The sequence below is a fragment of the Capricornis sumatraensis genome, chromosome 4, assembly GCF_032405125.1.
Source record: "Capricornis sumatraensis isolate serow.1 chromosome 4, serow.2, whole genome shotgun sequence".
Classification (NCBI taxonomy): domain Eukaryota; kingdom Metazoa; phylum Chordata; class Mammalia; order Artiodactyla; family Bovidae; genus Capricornis; species Capricornis sumatraensis.
The window spans coordinates 106815237-106837862 of record NC_091072.1 but is presented as its reverse complement, the minus strand read 5'-3'; the positions used below and the strand labels follow the sequence as shown (position 1 = coordinate 106837862).

General features: G+C 41.8%; 1 protein-coding gene and 1 pseudogene across 17 annotated transcripts in view; one reads left to right on the top strand and one right to left on the bottom strand.

Moving 5' to 3' along the window:
- The window catches only part of ANKS1B (ankyrin repeat and sterile alpha motif domain containing 1B), a 1136988-nt gene that overhangs the window by 1102162 nt on the left and 12200 nt on the right, over window positions 1-22626 (top strand). The gene's annotated exons all lie outside the window — the stretch shown is intronic.
- LOC138078359 (large ribosomal subunit protein uL18 pseudogene) lies at window positions 12631-13612 on the bottom strand (annotated as a pseudogene).

The following is a 22626-nucleotide window of genomic DNA, read 5'->3' as shown; positions in this document are numbered from 1 at the left end:
GGTCGGTGTTAACAGTTAAGGACTGCAAAGCCAAGCCCTTACAGTATCCCTGGATGTGTTTGTTCCCACGGGATCGAAATTGTTGATTAAAGCCATGTCAGCATTAGGTTTCTGGTGCCCTTAGCCAGAACTTGCCATTCTTGTGAGATGCAGTTGTTTCTTTAAACAGCAGAATTTATCTTTCTATCCCCATACCTTTTGGTTTGCATGATACACCGTTCTCTGGGAGAGTGGCCTTGGTGTCATAGAAGGGACAAGCTGCTCAGAGTTCACATTCCAACTGGCTGCCTGCTCCCTGATGTTAGATGAGGAGCAGGACTCGGAGTCCCGATTTCCTTTGTCTACAGAACAGGTGCAGGGATTTGTCCCTCACAGGTTTCACGGGGACGGAAATGAAGGAACGTATGTAGAGGCTCATAAACAATGTGTCAGCACCACCACCACCTCTGTCTCTCTCCTTCCCTTCTGACCTCACAATTCACTCTGGCCTTTTCCTGCTGAAAGACATAAGGTCGATTTTTCAGAAGTATATTTATGGTCCCACATTTTCCCACTGCCCTTGCCAAAGAACTGAAGAAAACTAGAATAAATAAACAGAAGCAGTAAAAAGCAAACATAGACTCTGTAGGCCTTCTCTTGGTCTATTGCTTCTACATAGTGTTTTCATTGAGTGTCAGCATTAATATTCCAGTATTGTCAGGATGAATTCCAGCCTTCCCTTGGGAATTGCAGTGTTTCTCTCTAAATTGGTTTTAGAGTAATATATAATTTGCCTCCATAAGGGTATCTAAAACAGTGTTCTCTATTCAAACTAAAAATGATACCCATGGGCCATCTGGCCCCTTGAGTTTTTCAGCTGGTGTATATGTGATGCCAGAATTCTGAGGTGAAATATAGGGGGAAAATAGTCAACTGTTTGGTTTTAAGACCAACATAATGTCCCTGGTACATTTTGAAAACATGTGGAGAATTGCTTCACCTTTTATCTTTTCATCCAGATGTTTGATTTAATGTAGACATTCACTAGCTTAGGAGTCTTGTATCAGGTCCAAAGGGTTTTCATCTTATGCCATGAATCCACCATTTTCATTCTCTCTAGGTGAAGAGTTTGTCTAACTTCAAAAACAGTCACAAAGGCCACCAGTCCTGACCTGGGCCTTTGAGCAGTTTTGAGATGCACCAAGCTTTGTTTGCACTGGAAAAAAAAAAAAAAAAGCCTCTTTGAGCATGGATTTTGTGTCTTTATGTAGGGCAATTCAATATTCAGTCCATTCTTGAAGCGTTAACATTCTTCTGATATGAATCAGTCCCCCCAGGCTGCCCAAATGGCAAAAGAATACCTCCAGTATACATTTAGTCTTTGAGCTGATGTGTTTTGAGCATATATTTGCTTACTTTTTATTGGAGTATAATTCCTTTACAGTGTTGTGTTTCTGCTGTACAGCAGCATGAATCAGCTATATGTGTATATATATCCCCTCCCTCTTAAATCTCCCCCCAATCTAGGTTACCATAGAGCACCAAGCTGAGCTCCCTGCTACACAGCAGCTTCCCGCTAGCTCTCTGCGTTACACGTGGTAGTATACATATGTCAGTGCAACTCTCTCAATTCATCCCACCGTCTTCTTCCCCCACCCCCCTACCATGACATACACATTTTTAATTGCAGTTATTACTACTTTCACTTTGTTTTATGAGTCACAGGAAGTTTTTCTGAATATCTCCTATTATCAAGGAAATCCTATGGTCTTGGAAGGGAAGCTCAAGCCCCCCTACGAAAGCAAGCATGTGAATCTAACATAGTTATTTACTCTGAGACACTGCAGAGCCCTCAGCAGGCTCAGACACCAGGCGGGGGAGTGCCCTGTGTTTTCCAGGGTCATTTGGCCATGGGAGCCTCTTGCCAGGAGAGCTCCTCATGGGCCTGGCGTTCTGCAGAACATACTTCAGAAAATGTTACACTTTATCTTCTCTAAGCTTGTTCTCATTCCTAAGAATCTATTAGGTTGATACAAAAGTAACTGTAGTTTTGGACCGCAATTTTTAAATTTCGTACCATGAATTTTAAATCATTATAGCTAGGCTCCAACACATCTTTATTAATCAAAATAGGAACCATTACAATCAACGCATTTTTGCCAAAAAGAAATGTTTATTCCTGTAGCATGCTTCAGGATTCTACAAACTCTTGGAAAGCATTTTCTGCATCCTGCTGCTTGTGGAATCACTTTCCCTGCACAAAATTGTTGAGCTGCTTGAAGATGTGGAGGTCGGATTTTGAGAGGTCAGGTGAATATGGCAAATGAGGCAAAACTTTGTAGCCCAATTCATTCAACTTTTGAAGTGTTGGTTGTGCAACGTGCGATCGGGTGGTGTTATGGAGAAGACAACAGAATGGGCCCATTCTGTTGACCAGTGCTGGCTGAGGCATTGCAGTTTTCAGTGCATCTCATCAATTTGCTGAGCATACTTCTCAGATATAATGGTTTCACCAGGATTCAGAAAGCTGTAGTGGATCAAATGGGCAGCAGACCACCAGTGACTATGACCTTTTCTTGGTGCAAGTTTGGCTTTGGGAAGTGCTTTGGAGCTTCTTCTCAGTCCAGTCACGGAACTGGTCATTGCTGGTTGTCATATAAAATTCACTTGTCAGATGTCACAATCCGTTTGAGAAATGGTTCATTGTTGTTGCATAGAATGAGAGAAGATAACATGTTAAAATAACAATTTTTAAATTTTTAGTCAGCTGTGAGGCACCCACTTATTGAGCTTTTTCACCTTTACAATTTGCTTCAAATGCCAAACAACCATAGAATGGTCAATGTTGAGTTCTTGGGCAACTTTTCATGTAGTTTTAAGAGGATCAGCTTCAATGATCCTCTCAGTTGGTCATTGTTAACTTCCGATGATCAGCCACTGTACTCCTCATCCTCAAGGATCTCGTTTCCTTTGCAAAACTTCTTGAACAACCACTGCACTCTACATTCATTAGCAGTTACTGGGCCAGATGCATTGTTGATGTGTTGAGTTGTCTCTGCTGCTTTATGACCATTTTGAACTCTAATAAAAAATCGCTCAACTTTGCTTTTTGTCTAACATCATTTCTGTAGTCTAAAAGAAATATAAATTGAACAGTAAGCAATATGTCATTAGCAAAAAAATAAAACGAGAAATGCACATTAAAATGATGTATAGCAGAACCACATTTATTTAAGAATGTATTTCAATATTAAATGACAAAGTTCAACAATTGTAAAACTGAAATTACTTTTGCCCCAACCTAATACACTAAATTCAGCTTGTGATATTTTCAGTTTTAAATGACAGGTAGATGAAAATTTAAAAAAGACTAGATCAGAAGTGGAATTAGTGTTCCCAAGAAAAGCCAGTGTGTATTATACCTCATTGGGCTTCCCTAGTGGCTGAGATGGTAAAGAATCTGCCTCCAATGCAGGAGACCTGGGTTCGATCCCTAGGTTGGGAAGATACCCTGGAGGAGGGCATGGCAACCCATTCCAGTATTCTTGCGTGGAGAATCCCCATGGACAGAGGAACCTGGTGGGCTACAGTCCATGAGATCACAAAGAGTCAAACACAACTTAACGACTAAGAACACAGCGTACACACCCATTATACCTACCAGCAAACTCCAGACCTACTCTGCATTTTAGACTCACTATGGTGGCAGCTGATTCCTAGTCACCTCTCTAATGGGACATGCCTCATCCACTTCTGAACAAGAAGCTGCCCAACCTCCACCTTCCAGGCAGTGAAAACTTGAGGGAAGAGAATAGGCCTAGGGAGGGAAAAAAAAAATGTGTGTTGTGAGTCTAAGAGTGTAGTTTCCTGCAGTACAGAAGACCCAGGTTCTATCCTTGGTTTGGGAAGATCTCCTGGAGAAGGAAATGGACACTCCAGTATTCTTGCCTGGAGAATTCCATGGACCAGAGGAGCCTGGTGGGCTACATACAGTCCATGGGGTCACAAAGAGTCGGACGCAACTGAGTGGCTAACACTTTATGAGTCTAGGCGTTTTGAGGCTTAAAACAACAAATTCAGCTTTTTTCTCCTCCACTCTTCCTTTTTGAAGGATTGATTTATTTTATTCTTGGCTGTGCTGGTGTTCATTGCAGCACATGGACTTTCTCTAGTTTCAGTGAGCAGGGGCTACTCTTCATGGTGGTGCGCTGGCTTCCCGTTGCAGTGGCTTCTCTTGTTGCAGAGCACGGGCTCTAGGCGCAAGGGCTTCAGTAGCTGTGGTTCTCGGGCTCCGGAGCATTGGCTCAGTAGTTACGGCACATGGGCTTAGCTTCTCCTTGGAATGCAGAGTCTTCCTGGACCAGGGATCAAACCCAAGTCTCCTGCACTGGTAGGCGGATTCTTAACCAGTGGACCACCAGGGAAGCCCCTCTCCTCCACCCTTGTCTCCAATAAGTGAAGGGGAATACCATGCTGTTGGGCTGACAAGAGGGAGAATGGGTTGTTTCTGGGGCCACTGGATCCCAAGGCTGCAATGATTGTCCTTAAAAAGCCACCAAAAGAAACAGATAGATAGAATTAAGATCACTTGGAAACTGTCATCTTCTATTTATTATTCACTCAGTCTAGACATCTAGGTCATAGAATGGAGACAGGCAGATCGGAAAGATTTTTATGCATTCTTTGTGAAACTGTCAGATTTATTTTAGAAATCTGGGAGGGATCTCATTCAGTAGTTTTATAGTATGAAATGTTTATTTTGTTTTAATAGCATCAAAAGCCATGACCACCACTAAACCGTAGCTAATTCTCACCTCTCTATACAGAGCATGTTTGCAGTCTTTGGGATTTTTAACCATGCTCATTTTTCTCTTACTTGCGACTCCCAAATTCTATAATCTTCAGTGTGTGAAGCTTAGACTAGTTCTGAAATATGTAGGTAACGTCAAAGTCTTGATGCCTGTGGGTGATATGTGGGGGAGACGAGGATCCCTCTATCCTGTGCTTTCTGGGTTGAATGTGGGCCGTGAAAGGATCCAAACTGGAAGAAGAGAGATGACAGAATGCAGGAAATTGTGGTCAGCAGGCTGGGGGCAGCATTCTATAGTCCTCTTCCGTCACTAAGTATCAGCAAACTTAAGTGCAGGGGAAGAACACTACCAGAGTCAACCACACTGTGATCAGTTTAATGAAAGTGAGATTCCGGAGCCCTTTCTTTTTCTCCAGTTTAACTGAGATACAATTGACATATAACACTGTATGAGTTTTAGGTATACAACATAAGGATTTGATATATGTGCTGCATGATAAGTTTAGTTAACATCCATCACATACTTACACATTGGGTTTGTTTGTATGTGTGATAAGAACTTCAGGATCTGCTCTGTCAATAACTTTCAAATGTACAGTATAGGCAAACCTCAAAGATATTGCAAGTTTGGTTTTCCAGATCACTGCAATGAATCAAATATCACAATAAAGTCACATGAATTTTTTGATTCCCCAGAGCATATAAAAATTATGTGTACAGTGTCCTGTAGCCTGTTAAGTGTGCAGTAGCATCATGTCTAAAAAACAATGTGTGTGCATGCTAAGTCACTTCAGTCGTATCCAACTCTTTGCGACCCCATGGACTGTGGCCCACCAGGCTCCTCTGTCCATGGGATTCTCCAGGCAGGAATACTGGAGTGGGATGTCATGTCCTTCTCCAGGGGATCTTCCCGACCCAGGGATTGAACCCATGTCTCTTAGATCTCCTGCTTTGGCAGGCGGGTTCTTTACCGCTAGTGCCACCTCTGGTGCTGATTCAAAAATGCTTTATTGCTAAAATATGCTAACCATCATCTGAGCCTTCAGCATGTTGGAATCTTTTTTCAGTGGTAACAGAAGATCTGATCACAGTTCAGCATAACAAATATAATAATAATGAGAAAGTTTGAAATATTGCAAGAATTATGAAAATGGGACACAGAAACATGAAGTGAGCAAAGGCTATTGGAAGAATTGTCGACAGATTTGCTAAGTACAGGGTTCCACAAACCTTCAATTAAAAAAAAAACAGTATCATCAAAACACAATAAAATGAGGCATGCCTGTATGGTAACTGTTAACTATAGTCACCTTGCTATACATGTGCACTCCAGGGACTTACTCATCTTACAACTGAAAGTTTTTACCTTTTGACCATGTTCACCTATGTTTCCATTTCTTAAACTCGGAGTTGCTTTCCATTGAGGAATGTGGGGTTCCTAGTGGAAAGTACTTGTGGCTTATGTTGCAGAGATTGTCCCACAAAGTGGGAATTCACCGTTGCAAGAGAACTTCTATTATTGATGTTAGCTGACCTCTGACGATGGAATTAATACTGTAATTAGAGTTAGATGGTCTCTTTCATTCTGTTTCTCATTTTCTCCTTTTGAAAATGACCCTCAGGGACTTGACTGTGATACTATGAAAATAAATAGCAGTATTGTCATCGTCATTTAGTCATGTCTGACTCTGTGACCCCATGGACTGTAGCCCGCCAGGCTCCTCTGTCCATGGGATTTTCCAGGCAAGAACCCTAGAGTGGCAGTATAAGAAACTGTTAAAGCGCATGTTAGAGTCCCTTAATATGGGACCGTAACATGTTCCCTGGCAAGTCTCCCTCTTACAGAGTAGCAAGCTGCTCTCACGCAGAAACCTTTCCCTGGCACAGCCCCTAAAATTCAGCAGGTCTGTGGCAGTGGAGATCCTGCTCCCAAGATCAGTGATTGAATAAAAACGGCAGCACTCCCAGCCTTACAGCCCTTTCATACCACCACCTTACCCGATCCCCACCCCCTGCCACCGTCAAAAAAAGAAAATAGATTAAATTAATAGATTGTGTTTATCAGTACATCCTGTCCATTGGCATAAGTTGTTGAGAATTAAACAAGCCAAAAAATATTAAGAAAATAAGTCACTTTTTCTCTTATTCCTATTTTGGGGAGGAGGGGTGGTAAGGGGATGGCTCAGGCGGTAAAGAATCTGCCTGCACAAGAATATACAATGGATTAAAGACAATCTCTTCAACAAGTGGTGCTGGGAAGACTGGTTAACCACTTGTAAAACAATGAAACTAGATCACTTTCTAACACCATACACAAAAATAAACTCAAAATGGATTAAAGATCTAAACATAAGACCAGAAACTATAAAACTCCTAGAGGAGAACATAGGCAAAACACTCTCCAACATAAATCACAGCAGGATCCTCTATGATCCACCTCCCAGAATACTGGAAATAAAAGCAAAAATAAACAAATGGGATCTAATTAAAATTAAAAGCTTCTGCACAACAAAGGAAACTATAAGCAAGGTGAAAAGACAGCCTTCTGAATGGGAAAATAATAGCAAATGAAGCAACTGACAAACAACTAATCTCAAAAATATACAAGCAACTCCTGCAGCTCGATTCCAGAAAAATAAATGACCCAATCAAAAAATGGGCCAAAGAACTAAATAGACATTTCTCCAAAGAAGACATACGGATGGCTAACAAACACACGAAAAGATGCTCAACATCACTCATTATCAGAGAAATGCAAATCAAAACCACAGTGAGGTACCATTTCACACCAGTCAGAATGGCAGCGATCCAAAAGTCTACAAGCAAAAAATTCTGGAGAGGGTGTGGAGAAAAGGGAACTCTCTTACATTGTTGGTGAGAATGCAAACTAGTACAGCCACTATGGAGAACAGTGAGGAGATTCCTTAAAAAATTGTAAATAGAACTGACTTATGACCCAGCAATCCCACTGCTGGGCATACACACAAAGGAAACCAGAATTGAAAGAGACACATGTACCCCAATGTTCATCGCAGCACTGTTTACAATAGCCAGGACATGGAAACAACCTAGATGTCCATCAGCAGATGAATGGATAAGCAAGCTGTGGTACATATACACAATGGAGTATTACTCAGCCATTAAAAAGAATACATTTGAATCAGTTCTGATGAGATGGATGAAACTGGAGCCGATTATACAGAGTGAAGTAAGCCAGAAAGAAAAACACCAATACAGTATACTAACACATATATATGGAATTTAGAAAGATGGTAATGATAACCCTGTATGTGAGACAGCAAAAGAGACACAGATGTTTAGAACGGACTTTTGGACTCTGTGGGAGGGGGAGAGGGTGAGATGATTTGGGAGAATGGCATTGAAACATATATACTATCATGTAAGAAATGAATCGCCAGTCTATGTTCGATACAGGATACAGGATGCTTGGGGCTGGTGCATGGGGATGATCCAGAGAGATGATATGGGGTGGGAGGTGGGAGGGGGGGTTCATGATTGGGAACTCATGTACACCCGTGGCTGATTCATGTCAATGTATGGCAAAACCAATGCAGTATTGTAAAGCAAAATAAAGTAAAAATTAAAATTAAAAAAAAAGAATCTGCCTGCAATGCAGGAGACTTGGGTTGGATCCCTGGGTCAGGAGGATCCCCTGGAGGAGGGCATGGCAACCCACTCCAACATTCTTGCCTGGAGAATCCCAGGGACAGAGGAGCCTGATGGGCTACAGTCCATGGGGTCACAAAGAGTTGGGCACAACTGAATGACTAACACTTTCAATTTCAACGGGTTGGATGTTATCAGAGTCTTAAATCAATCCCAATTTATGCTAAGTTAGAAAGTAGGCATTCTGATTGTTTTTTTCTCACAGATTGTTTTACAGCATTCATACATATGTTCATTATAACTCCTCCTGTGTAACTGAAAAGCAAATGTCATGTCTAGGGCTGAGGTCTTTAGAATCAGTCTGGCTTTTTTATTTACTTATTTTTAACGGTAGGATAATTGCTTTACAGTGTTGTGTTGGTTCTGCCATACGCCAACATGAATCAGCCATAGGTATACATACGTTCCCCCCCGCTTGAACCTCCTCCCATCTCCTACCGCATCCCACCTCTGTAGACTCACCGAGCGCCAAGTTGAGCACCCTGCACTACACACAGCTTCCCTGAGCTAAGTGTTTTATATATGGTAATGTATCTATTTCAGTGCCACTCTCAAACTGTCCCACCCTCTCCTGCCCCTGCTGCATCCATAAGTCTGTCCTCTACGTCTGAGTCCCCATTCCTGTCCTGCAGACAGGATCATCAGTACCATTTTTCTAAATTCCACATATCTGTGTTAATATATGATGCTTTATGTTTAACATATGTTAACATATGACACTTTAATGTATGTTTAACATAAATATATATGTTAATATGTTTTTCTCTTTCTGACTTGACTCTGTATAACAGACTCTAGGTTCATCCACCTCACTGGAACTGACTAAAATTTATCCCATTTTATGGCTGAGTAATATTCTATTGTATGTATATTTGGCCACCTCATGCGAAGAGTTAACTGAGTGGAAAAGACTCTGATGCTGGGATGGATTGGGGGCAGGAGGAGAAGGGGACGACAGAGGATGAGATGGCTGGATGGCATCACCGACTCAATGGACATGAGTCTGAGTGAACTCCGGGAGATGGTGATAGACAGGGAGGCCTGGTGTGCTGCAATTCATGGGGTCGCAAAGAGTCGGACATGACTGAGCGACTGAACTGAACCAAACCACAACTTCAATTCATCTGTCAAGGGTCTAGGTCACTTCCCTCTCCTGGGTATTGTAAATAGTGCTGCAGTGAACATTGGGGTGCACGTGTCTTTTTCAATTATGGTTTTTTCAGGATACGTGCCCAGTAGTAGGATTGCTGGGTCATATGGTAGTTTTATTCCTAATTTTAAAATAAATCTCCATATTGTTCTCCATAGTGGCTATATCAGTTTACATTCCCACCAACAGTGCAAGAGGGTTCCCTTTCTTCCATATCCTCTCCAGAATTTATTGTGTGTAGCTTTGATGATGACCATTCTGGCCAGTGTGAGGTGACAGCTTATGGTAGTTTTGATCTCTTATTGTTGTTCAGTCTCTAAGTCATGTTTGACTCTGCAACCCTGTGGACTGCAGCACACCAGGCTTCCCTGTCCTTCACCATCTCCCAGAGTTTGCTCAAACTCATGTCCATTGAGTCGGTGATGCCATCAAACCATCTCATCCTCTGTCACCCCTTTCTCCCCCTGCCTTCAATCTTTCCCAGCATCAGGGTATTTTCCAATTAGTCCCCTCTTTGCATCAGGTGGCCAAAGTATTGGAGCTTCAGCATCAGTCCTTCCAGTGAATATTCAGGGTTTATTTCCTTTAGGATTGACTGTTTTGATCTCCTTGCTGTCCAAGGGACTCTCAAGAGTCTTCTGTAGCACCACAGTTGAAAAGCATCAATTCTTTGATTTGCATTTCTCTAATAAGTGATGTTGAGCATTTTTTCATGTGTTTATTAGCCATCTGTATGTCTTTGGAGAAATGTCTGTTTAGGTCTTCTGCTCACTTTTTGATTGAGTTGTTTGTTTTTCTGATATTGAGCTGTATGAGCTGCTTATATATTTTAGAGATTAATCCTTTGTCAGTTGCTTCATTTGCAATTATTTTCTCCCACTCTGAGGGTTGTCCTTTTATCTTGTTTGTGGTTTCCTTTGCTGTATGGAAGTTTTTAAGTTTAATTAGGTCCCATTTATTTATGGTTTTTTTTCCATTACTCTAGGAGATGGGTCATAGAGGATCTCACTGTGATTTATATCAAAGAGTGTTCTGCCTATTTTTTCCTCTAAGAGTTTTATAGTTTCTCGTCTTACATTTAGGTCATTAGTCCATTTTGAGTTTATCTTTGTGTATGGTGTTAGTGTTCTAATTTCATTATTTTACACATAGCTGTCCAGCTTTCCCAGCACTGCTTATTGAAGAGATTATCTTTTCTCCATTGTATATTCTTGGCTCCTTTGTCCAAGATAAGGTGACCGTGGGTGTGTGGGTTATCTCTAGGCTTTCTGTCTTGTTCCATTGGTCTATATTTCTGTTTTTGTGCCAACACGATGTAATCTTGATGACTGTAACTTGGTAGGATAGTCTGAAGTCAAGAAGGTTGATTCCTCCACTTCCATTCTTCTTTCTCAAGATTGCTTTTGCTATCTGGAGTCTTTTGTGTTTCCATACAAATTGTGAAATTTTTTGTTCTAGTTCTGTGAAAAATGCTATTAGGTAATTTGATAGGGACTGCGGAGAAGGCAATGGCACCCCACTCCAGCACTCTTGCCTGGAAAATCCCACGGACAGGGGAGCCTGGTGGGCTGTGGTCCATGGGGTCGCGAAGAGTCAGACACGACTGAGCGACTTCCCTTTTACTTTTCACTTTCATGCATTGGAGAAGGAAATGGCAACCCACTCCAGTGTTCTCGCCTGGAGAATCCCAGGGATGGGAGAGCCTGGTGGGCTGCCGTCTATGGGGTCACACAGAGTCGGACACAACTGAAGTGACTTAGCAGCAGCAGCAGCACTGAATCTATAGATTGCTTTGGGTAGTATGATCACTTTCACAATATTGACAGAATCAGCCTGGTTTTGAATCCCAGGTCTGCACTTCTTAGTTTCATCGTTTGAACAAGAATGCCTCTAATCCTGTTTCCTCATCTGTAAAATAGAGATAACAGCAGCACCCTCCTCCTGGGGTTACTGTGAGGATTCAGCGAGATGACACACGCCCATGTCTGTTCATGGACACATGGCCCATGGTGCTCAGTCCATCTTAGCCGCTGAGGAGGGAGAGCCGCAGCTGCAGTTATGGTGGTGCTTGTGTTCTTTCTTACCAGACCCTGTGTGAGGATTTGGTTTATAACATATTTGCTGCAGCAGTGTCCCACACCTGAGGGGAAAATCCAAGCCTGTATAAAACACATTTCTGTCCTGGCAGTTCAAGCGCAAGTTAGAAAAGAATTTCCAGACAGAGCATTTCAGAAGGGAGTGAGTTTATTAAGAGCAGGGAGCGGAGGTAATGAAGGCGCTGCAAACGCAGTGGGCCGACCTTCTGACACCCCAGAGACAGCTGACAGGATGCTATCAGAATAGCGGGCTGGCTCAAGGGAGAGCAGAGGCTTTTTGTGGGTTAATAGTCAATTTTTACAGCCTCAAGACAAAGGAAGTTCCTGCTGGAAGGGTGGTATTGGGTGATTGGTTTGAGTGCTGTAGGGTAGGTACAGGGGTGGGCATTTTTGCCTCATTTGGGGCCAGGAAGCTTGCTGGTGATGATCAGGGTGGACGGGAGCTTTTGGCAACGGTTACAAAGGGGCTCAGTCAGCTTCAGAAGTGGCCTTGGTTCTAGACTCTGTGTCTCTGGCCTTGGTGCAAAGCCTCACACTTGTGGCCTTGGGATAGGACGCCACAATTTCTACATTTATAGAGTGCTTACCCTGAATTGGACACAACTGAGCAACTGAACTAACTACCCTGAGTTAGTTACATGGCCCTGCTAAGATCTCAGAGTTTCAAAAGGATTCAGTCCTCAGTCGTATCTGACTCTTTGTGACCCCATGGACTGCAGCACACCGGGCTTCCCTGTCCATCACCAACCCCCACAGCTTGCTTAAACTCATGTCCATCAAGTCGGTGATGCCATCTAACCATCTCATCCTGTCATCCGCTTCTCCTGCCTTTTTAGTCTTTCCCAGCATCAAGATCTTTACCAGTGAGTCAGTTCTTTTTTCTTTTTTTTTTGGCTTGTTCAATAAGTTTATTATTGTATTATCTGAAAACTCTTGATAGAAAATTGTGGTTTGGTTTAAGTCTCAGCAGCTCGTTCCTGAGCTCTAAGGAAGCTTGCCTTCTTCTGAGCTACCCGATCTTTCTTCTGGGCAAGTGACATTTTGGGACGGTTCCACCTCTTCTTTTTAACTTCTTTCTTAGGCTTCTTCTCATACACTGGATTCTCTCGTATTGCAGCATGAGCTTTCTTATACATCTCCTCCATCATGTCTGGAGTTACGTTGTTCTTTATGTACTGAGAGAACTGTTTCTTGTAAGCATCTTCATCTTCTTCAATCAGGTAACGCATGTAATCTGCAACGTTCTGCCCCATGATGTGCTTTCGGTGTGCCTCAGCACTGAATTCTTTGCTTTCTGAATCATAACCAGGGAACCGTTTGGTACTGTGAGGGATAGACAAGCCTCCATCGACAGCTCCCTTTAGGGCCCCAAAAACTTTATTCCTGGTAGTAGTTCTGGCAAGTCCTGCATCCAAGTAACAGGTGAAGGCACCAGGCTGACCATCAATGCTTTCCACTTTGTATTCATCACCAGTCACCTCGACTTGGCCTTCATAAATTTTGTCCATACCAAACCTATTAAGAAGCCTGCGGGCCAGCAGCAGGCCAGTACAATATGCGGCAGCATAACTTGTCAGGCCAACCTTCACACCGTATTTTGGGAGTTCGTGAGCATAAGCTGCACAAACTATCATATCTCCTTCTCTACGGGCACAAGCAGTCTGACAAATGGTATCTCTGTTCGTTACACGAACTATCATTCTGTATTTAGGTGTGTTGTACTTATTTTTATCTTGGATTACCAATCGTTTCCGAGCATAGTAGTCAGTTTTGCCCTCTCGCCTTCTTCTGAATTTCACTTGGTATCTCTTGAAGTAGGCCTTGTTCTTGACAACTTTAACAAACCCCATCCTGCGGAACAGAACCCCAACTCCATGGCTTGCTACAGAGCTACAGAACCAGCACGGCTCCGGGGGGGAAAAAGCAGTGAGTCAGTTCTTTGCATCAGGTGGCCAAAGGATTGGAGCTTCAGCACCAGTCCTTGCAATGAATGTTCAGGACTGATTTCCTTTAGGAGGGACTGGTTGGATCTCCTTGCCGTCCAAGGGACTCTCAAGAGTCTCTTCCAATACCACAGTTCAAAAACATAAGTTCTTCAACGCTCAGCTTTATGGTTCAGCTCTCGCATCCATACATGACTACTGGAAAAACTATAGCTTTGACTGGATGGACCTTTGTCCATAAAGTAATGTCTTTGCTTTTTAATATGCTGTCTAGGTTTGTTACAGCTTTTCTTCCAAGGAACGACCATCTTTTAATTTCATGGCTACAGTCACCATCTGCAGTGATTTTGGAGCCCAAGAAAATAAAGTCTCACTGTTTCCATTGTTTCCCCATCTATTTGCCATGAAGTGATGGCACCGGATGCCATGGTCTTCATTTTTTGAATGTTGAGTTTTTTTTAATTTATTTAATTGGAGACTAATTACTTTACAATATGGTTTTTGCCATACATCGACATGAATCAGCCATGGGTTTACAAGTGTTTTCTGAATGTTGAGTTTTAAGCCAAGTTTTTCACTCTCTTCTTTCACTTTCATCAAGAGGCTCTTTAGTTCCTGTTCACTTTCTGCCATAAGGCTGGTGTTATCTGCATATCTGAGGTTAGTGATATTTCTCCCTGCAATCTTGATTCCAGCTTGTGCTTCATTCTGTCTGGCATTTTGTATATAAGTTAAATAAGCAGGGTGAAAACATACAGCCTTGATGTACTCCTTTCCCAATTTAGAACCAGTCCATTGTTCCATGTCCAGTTCTAACTGTTGCTTCTTCACCTGCAAACAGATTTCTCAAAAGGGACACAGTAGATTGTTATTGTTGTTTAGTTACCAAGTCATGTCTGACTCTTTGAGAGCCCATGGACTACAGCACGCCAGACCTCCCTACCTCTCACCAGCTCTCAGAGTTTGCCCAAGTTTATGTCCATTGAATCAGTGATGCAATCCAACTATCTCATCTTCTTTCACCTTCTTCTTCTGCCTTCAATCTTTCCCAGCATCGGGGTCTTTTCCAATGAGTTAGCTGTTCTCATCAGGTGGCCAGAGTATTGGAGCTTCAGCATCGGTCCTTCCAATGAATATTCAGGACTGATTTCCTTTAGGATTGACTACCGTTTGATCTCCTTGCTGTCCAAGGGGCTCTCAGGAGTCCTCTGCAGCACCACAGTTCAAAAGCATCAATTCTTCAGCACTCTGCATTCTTTGTGGTCCAGCTCTCACATCCAGACATGACTAATGGAAAGAATACAGCCTTTGACTAAATGGCCTTTTGTTGGCAAAATGGTGTCTTTGCTTTTTAACACACTGTCTAGATTTGTCTTAGCTTTCCTACCAATAAGCAACCATCAACCATCTTCTAATTTCATGGCTGCAGTCACTGTCCACAGTGATTTTAGAGCCGAAGAGGAAATCTGTCACTGCTTCCACCTTTCCCCTTCCATTTACCATGAAGTGATGGGACCGGAAACCATGATCTTATTTTATTTAATATTGAGTTTTAGACATAACAGACAGTTGCAGTCAAATCCTGTCCATGAGGCTGTGCCAGCCCCCAGCAGAGCGGGAGCACCCAGGGCAGAGGATTGAGTTTGAATGTTGAGTTGGTGTGAAAACATGTGGTTCTCTTGGAGGCGTGACAGTTCATTAATGCACTTTGGACAGATGAGGTCAGGCATTAGACAGGCATCTGCCATAAGCAAAGAAAAACTCATTTTTATCAACTGACTTGTTCCTTTGAGAAAGATTTTCAGAAGGGTTAAAATTTGGTAAGTGAAAAGGGTCTTAAATTGGTAAGTGCCCCTTTTCAGAAGCATCACGAGTTGGTGAAGGGTTTACAGTAGCTTCCACTTGGAGCTTTTATTTTTGAAGAGTGGGGAGGAGTTGAAATCTAGCAAACCTCCCTCCTGCACACTCTTTCCCCAAATCTCTGCTGAGTGACACAACAGAGATGGGTCATGCTCCCCTTCTGCCCAGGCAGGCCAGCCCCTCTGGCGAAGGTGTGAGAGGCCTGCCGTCCAGCCTCTGTGGGCTGTGGTTCCGTGTGAACAGGTGATCACAGGCGTGCATGCTGCAGAGAACCTGGAACTTTATGAGAAAGCAAGTCCTGCCTTACTGAGCTGGGGCCCAACTTCCTTTCTGTCTTTCACTGAGCTGCTGACCCTCATGGACTCGGGGTGAGGCATGACTTTAAACCTTAGTAGATGCAGTGGAATGCTCTGCTACCTTTAAAAATCTGGTTCTTGAAGACCATTTAATGGCATGCAAAAACCATTCATGGTTTAATGTTGCATGAAAAAGCAACTCGTGAAATTGCACATAAAGTATCATTCTAATTTTGTTTTTATAAATATTCATATAGCTTATAAAAGTAATCATGGATATATACAAATGTAAAATAAACCAAAATGTAGCAGTGGCTGTATCCCAGCAGTAGAATTTTTAAATTTATGTATTCTCAAAAATTTCTGCATAGACCCCTGTTCCATGTAGAGAGAAACATTAATTTCATGACTTTTAGTTAGCTGGAATTAGCCCTAAAGAGGCTCTCTGTTTTATCCAGTTGCCATGTCAGCCCTGAACTAGATATTCATTTTAGCAGGATGCCTAATACTTAATTTCTAAACGCTGAAGACCTGTGATTAAGCAGTGTTTGTTTCTGTAAATGTGCGTGTGCTAAGTTACTTCAGTGGTGTCTAACTCTTTGCAACACTATGGACTGTAGCCCACCAGGCTCCTCTGTCCATGGGATTCTCCAGGCAAAAATACTGGAGTGGGTTGCCATGCCCTCCTCCAGGGGATTTTCCTGATCCAAGGATTGAATTCACATCTCTTAGGTCTCCTGCATTGGCAGGTAGGTTCTTTACCACTAGCACCACCTGGGAAGTCCATTCTGTAAATATAATTTATCAAGATGAAATTTCTGACTTTACTTGAGAGACTAACTAGGTAGAGCTAAGGAGATGTCAATGAATTCTGTGAACATGCCCAGAATATTTTCAGTTATTTTTGCCTCAAGACGTGGGTGAAGCAAGTTGTAGATGAAGCCTACCCTGGGTCTTAAAAAAAAATAAGACACAGAAGCAAGATACAGCTAAAGGAGAAATGTGGCTTCTTTCTGGAGACCTTGAACATATATCCTTCTTCAGATTCTTTTACGTTATAAATTATTACAAGATATTCAATATAGTTCCCTGTGCTATATAGTAGAAGTCCTTGTTATTTATTTTATATATAGTAGTGTGTATCTGTTAATCCCAAATTACTGATTTACCCCCTCCAGTCCCCCTTTGGCAACCATATGTTTGTTTTCTATGTCTGTGAGTCTATTTCTGTTTTGTAAACAAGTTCTTCGGATCATTTTGTTAGAGTTCACACATAAGTGATATCATATGATAGTTGTCTTTGTCTGACTTCACTTAGTATGATCATCTCCAAGTCCATCCATCTTGCTGAAATGGCATTATTCATTCAAAAATGAATTATTTCATTCATTATTTTATGGCTAATAGTCCTGTGAGGGTGTGTGTATACGAGTGCCACATCTTCATTCATCAGTGGACATTAGGTTGCTTCCATGTCTTGGCTACTGTAATAGCACTGCTTTGAACATTGGGGTGCATGTATCTGCAAATTAAGAGTTCCTGTCTTTTCTGGATACATGCCCAAGAATGGGATTGCTGGATCATATGGTACCTCTATTTTTAGTGTTTTTTTTTTTTTTTTAGGAAACTCCATATTGTTCTTCATAGCAGCAACACCAATTTACATTCCCACTAACAGTGTGGAAGGGCTCCTTTTTCTCCACATCCTCTTTGGCATTTGGTATTTGTGGGCTTTTTGATGATAGCCATTCTGACCAGTGTGCGGCGGTACATCACTGTAGTTTAGATTTGCATTTCTCTGTTAGCGATGTTGAGCATCTTTTAATGTGCCTGTTTACCATGTGTGTATCATCTTTGGAGAAATGTCTGGTTAAGTCTTCTGCCCATTTTTTGATTGGGTTCTTTGTGTGTATTTTGGAAATTAATGCCTTGTTGGTTGCATCGTTTGCAAATATTTTCTCCCATTCTGTAGGTTGTCTTTTAGTCTTGTTTATGGTTTCATTTGCTATGCAAAGGCTTTTAAGTTTAATTAGGTTCAGTTTATTTTTGCTTTTGTTTCCATTACTCTAGGAGATGAATCCAAAAAATATATGTTGCTGTAATTCATGTCAAAAAGTATTTTGCCTATATTTTCCTCTAGAATTTTATAGAATCTAGGAGTTTAGAGTATACTAGTCTTACATTTAGGTCTGTAATCCATTTTGAGTTCATTTTTGTATATAGTATTAGAGAATGTTTAATTTCATTTTTTTTATATGTAGCTGCCCAGTTTTCCCAGCACCACTTATTAAAAAAGACTGTCCTTTCTCCATTTTATATGCTCTTTTGTTGTAGATTAATTGACCATAAGTGTCTGGATTTATTTCTGGACTCTATTCTGATGCGTTAATCTGTTTTTGTACCAATACCACACTGTTTTGATTAGTGTAATTTTGTCATATAGTCTGAAGTCAGGGAGTCTGATTCCTCTAGTGCTGTTCTTTCTCACAATTGTTTTGGCTGTTTGGGGTGTTTTGTGTTTCCATACAAATTTAAATTTTCCCAGTTCTGTGAAAAATGCCATTGGTAATTTGGTAGGTATTGCGTTGAATCTACAGATTGCATTGGGGGAGGTATGGTCATTTTAACAATATTGATTCTTCCAATTCAAGATCATGGTGTATCTTTCCATCTCTGTCATCTTTTGTTTCTTTTATCAGCATCCTGTAGTTTTCAGAGGACAGGTAAACACCTACTTAGGTTTTCTCCTAGGTATTTTATTCTTTTTGATGTGATGGTGGAAGAACTTTTCTTCCTGGGTCTCCAAGAGGGGATATTATGTGATGGTGTCTTCAGGAACATTCATATGCCAAATCTCCAAAACATAAGATGGTTCCTCAGAGGGTCCCTCAGTGCAAGTGGAGGCAGAACACCAGCAGATTCATGAAAGCAATAAGGCAGGGCAGCCTAGTGGCCCAAAAGTCTTATCTAAAGTCAGATCTGGGTTTGAATCCTGGCTCTTTCCCTTACTAGCTGTGTGAACTTGGCCAAGTTAATCTCACTAATCCTGAATGTCTCACACATAAAATGGAGATAAGTCCTCCTCTACACGGTGGTTGCGAGGGTTAGATAATCTGCATCAGGCATTTAGCTCATCTCTGAGATGTACTTGGCAAAGTCATGTGATAGTTGTCACTACTGCTTTATCATCTATATGAGAGGAAGTAGAATGTGGTTCAAGTTCACCGGTGGTCTGATTTGGTGCAGGGATCAAAACTAGCACAGCTACAAAACTGGATTGATTATGTGTCCATAAGTTAATGTCCACAGAGAACATTTTCCAGCTAGGTTTGATAGAAATTGAACAGAATTTTTGCTCTGGACTTGGAGTCGAGGTATTGGGGTTTCAGGTTAAAGAAAGAACTGAGTATTCTAAAATTCAGCTGAGCAGATGCTAGAATTGACATCCAATAGAAAACTGAAGAGCTTAAATGAGACTTTTGACCAAAGGGATGGCCAGCGCCACTGGTTCATGGGGGGGAGTCATGGAAACACCAAAAAACAGGGTCTGGATTTTGCCTGGAGAAGTTCCCAGCCCTCTCTGCCAAAGAACAAAGAGGCAGGTGATAAATATGAGCTAGATTTTCTCTTATTTTTAATTCTCAAATGCAAAAACTTATTATTTTATGATTGTAAAATTATTCATTTTCATTTGAATGAAGTTCATACTGCTGCTGCTGCTGCATGGCTTCAGTCGTGTCCGATTCTGTGCAACCCCACAGACGTCAGCCCACCAGGCTCCCCTGTCCCTGGGATTCTCAAGGCAAGAACACTGGAGTGGGTTGCCATTTCCTTCTCCAATGCGTGAAAGTGAAGTTGCTCAGTCGTGTCTGACTCTTAGCGACCCCATGGACTGCAGCCCACCAGGCTCCTCCATCCATGGGATTTTCCAGGCAAGAGTACTGGAGCGGGGTGCCATTGCCTTCTCCCAAAACATACAAAGAAGTGTAAAAAAAACTGTCCTCAACACTCAATGATCTCAACTCAATGATCTCAACACTCAATGATAACCATTTCAGTTCAGTTCAGTTCAGTCGACTCTTTGCGACAGCATGCCAAGGCCTCCCTGTCCATCACTAACGCCTGGAGTTCACTCACACTTAGGTCCATCTAGTCAGTGATGCCATCCAGCTGTCTCATCCTCGGTCGTCCCCTTCTCCTCCTGCCCCTAATCCCTCCCAGCATCAGGGTCTTTTCCAATGAGTCAACTCTTCGCATGAGGTAGCCAAAGTACTAGAGTTTCAGCTTCAGCATCAGTCCTTCCAAAGAACACCCAGGGCTGATCTCCTTTAGAATGGACTGGTTGGATCTCCTTGCAGTCCAAGGGACTCTCAAGAGTCTTCTCCAACACCACAGTTCGAAAGCATCAATTCTTCGGTGCTCAGCTTTCTTCACAGTCCAACTCTCACATCCATACATGACCACTGGAAAAACCATAGCCTTGACTAGATGGACCTTTGTTGGCAAAGTAATGTCTCTGCTTTTGAATATACTATCTAGGTTGGTTATAACTTTTCTTCCAAGGAGCAAGCGTCTTTTAATTTCATGGCTGCAATCACCATCTGCAGTGATTTTGGAGCCCCCCAAAATAAAGTCTGACACTGTTTCCACTGTTTCCCCATCTATTTCCCATGAAGTGATGGGACCAGATGCCATGATCTTCGTTTTCTGAATGTTGAGCTTTAAGCCAACTTTTTCACTCTCCACTTTCACTTTCATCAAGAGGCTTTTTAGTTCCTCTTCACTTTCTGCCATAAGGGTGATGTCATCTGCATATCTGAGGTTATTGATATTTCTCCCGGCAATCTATTTAATAACATTTTAATATATATCCATTTTATATGCACATAGATACCATCTATGTTTGTATGTATACGTAAGTTTTACTGAGTCTTTTACTCAGTCTTTTAAATGCCTCCGTTTTCATCTTAAATGGCTGCCTAGTAGCCCCTGTGTCGATCTATGTAATATATTTAATCAATTCCCTATTAAGGATATTTTTAACACTGTGATGAATATTCTTGCAAATATGCCATTGAACCTTTGAGCCCAAAAGATTTTCAAACCAGGAGTTTCCAACACAGAAAAATCCTAGCGATGTGCCAATTAATATAAATTATTTACCTGAGTGGCCAGAATTTTTCCTAGGGGACAGACTACTTATAGTCTACGCAGCAGCTATTCTAACACCAAATTGATGAGAGTGCCAGATGAGATGCAGGGGGTCAATGAGGGACACCTCTTTGTCTATATCCTGAACCCCATCTCCCTGACATCATTCAGAGAGCAATTCCTGGACACCTGTTAGAGGGCAGGCACCAAGGACTCAGCCTTCGACATAAGGAAGTAGCTTGGTAAATATCCATGGTGATTGACGTTCAACTGCCAGTCCTGACTGCCTTAAGAAGCTCACAGTAAATACAGGCCAGCCTGCAGACCTCTCTAGTTTCCATAGAGTAACAAGTTTGCATCCTTGGATTATACTTAAAATCTGTCCTTAAAATATGGTGGCCCACTGATGTAATCCACATAGCAAAATCCTAGGGAGTGGAGAAGGGGAAGGCCTTTGGAGATTGTAATGTGCCCCCTGAGACCGGTGTCCCCATTGAATTGAGATTCCCTGCCTTCACCCCAAAGACACTCCATTGGAGAGGAAGAGTTGCCTTTCATCCCTTATATCATCCCTCACCATGCAAGGGGCAGAGCCACCAGCTGAGAATCCCTGTGTTAACAGTTCATGTGAAATTGTAGAGAACACCCTCTGCCTAGAGAACACCTGCCTGACTGGAGACACCCTCCAAGCATGAGACCCTCACCCAGCCAAGATACATCTATCACCCAGGAGCTTCTGTATTTAATGTTAAGATTTTTTCTTTTTTAACAGTTTGAAGAGGTCTTCTATTTTTTTACTGAAGTGTAGTTAATTTATAATGTTGTGTTAGTTTCTGGTGTATAACAAAGAGATTCAGTTATACATATATTTTTTCATTATAGTTTATTATAAGATACTGAATCTAGTTCCCTGTGCTATACAGCAGGTCCTTGGTGCTTGTCTGTTTTATATGTAGCAGTGTGACTCTGTTCATCCCAAATCCCTAATTTATTCGTCCCCCACTTTTCCCTTTCGGTGACCATACATCTGTCTTCTAGGTCTCTGAGTCTATCTCTGTTTGTAGATAAGTTCACTTGTATCATCATTTAGTCTCCACATATAAGTGATATCATATGGTATTTGAGGTTCTCTGACTTATTTCTCATAGTATGATAATCTCGAAGTCTATCACATTGTGTAAGTGGAATTGTTTCATTCTTTTTATGGCTGTGCAGTATTCCATTGTGTGTATATGTGTGTATATATATACACACACACTACATCTTAGAACCCAGGTCTCCTGCATTGCAGGCGATTCTTTACTGGCTGAGCCACCAGAGAAGCCATCTATATCTGTATATCTATATCTATATCTATCTATCTATATATATAGAGAGAGAGAGAGGCGGGGGGGCACACTACATCCTTATCCATTCCTCTGTTGATGGACATTTCGGTTGTTTCCATGACTTGGCTATTGTAAATAGTGCTACAATGAACATTGGGGATGCATGTCATCTTTTCAGATTACAGTTTTCTCCAGATATATGCCCAGCAGTGAGATTGCTGGATCATATAGTAACCCTATTTTTAGTTGTTTAAGGAACCACCGTACTGTTTTCCATAGTACCCACCAATTTACATTCCCACCAACAGTATAGAAGGTTCCCTTCC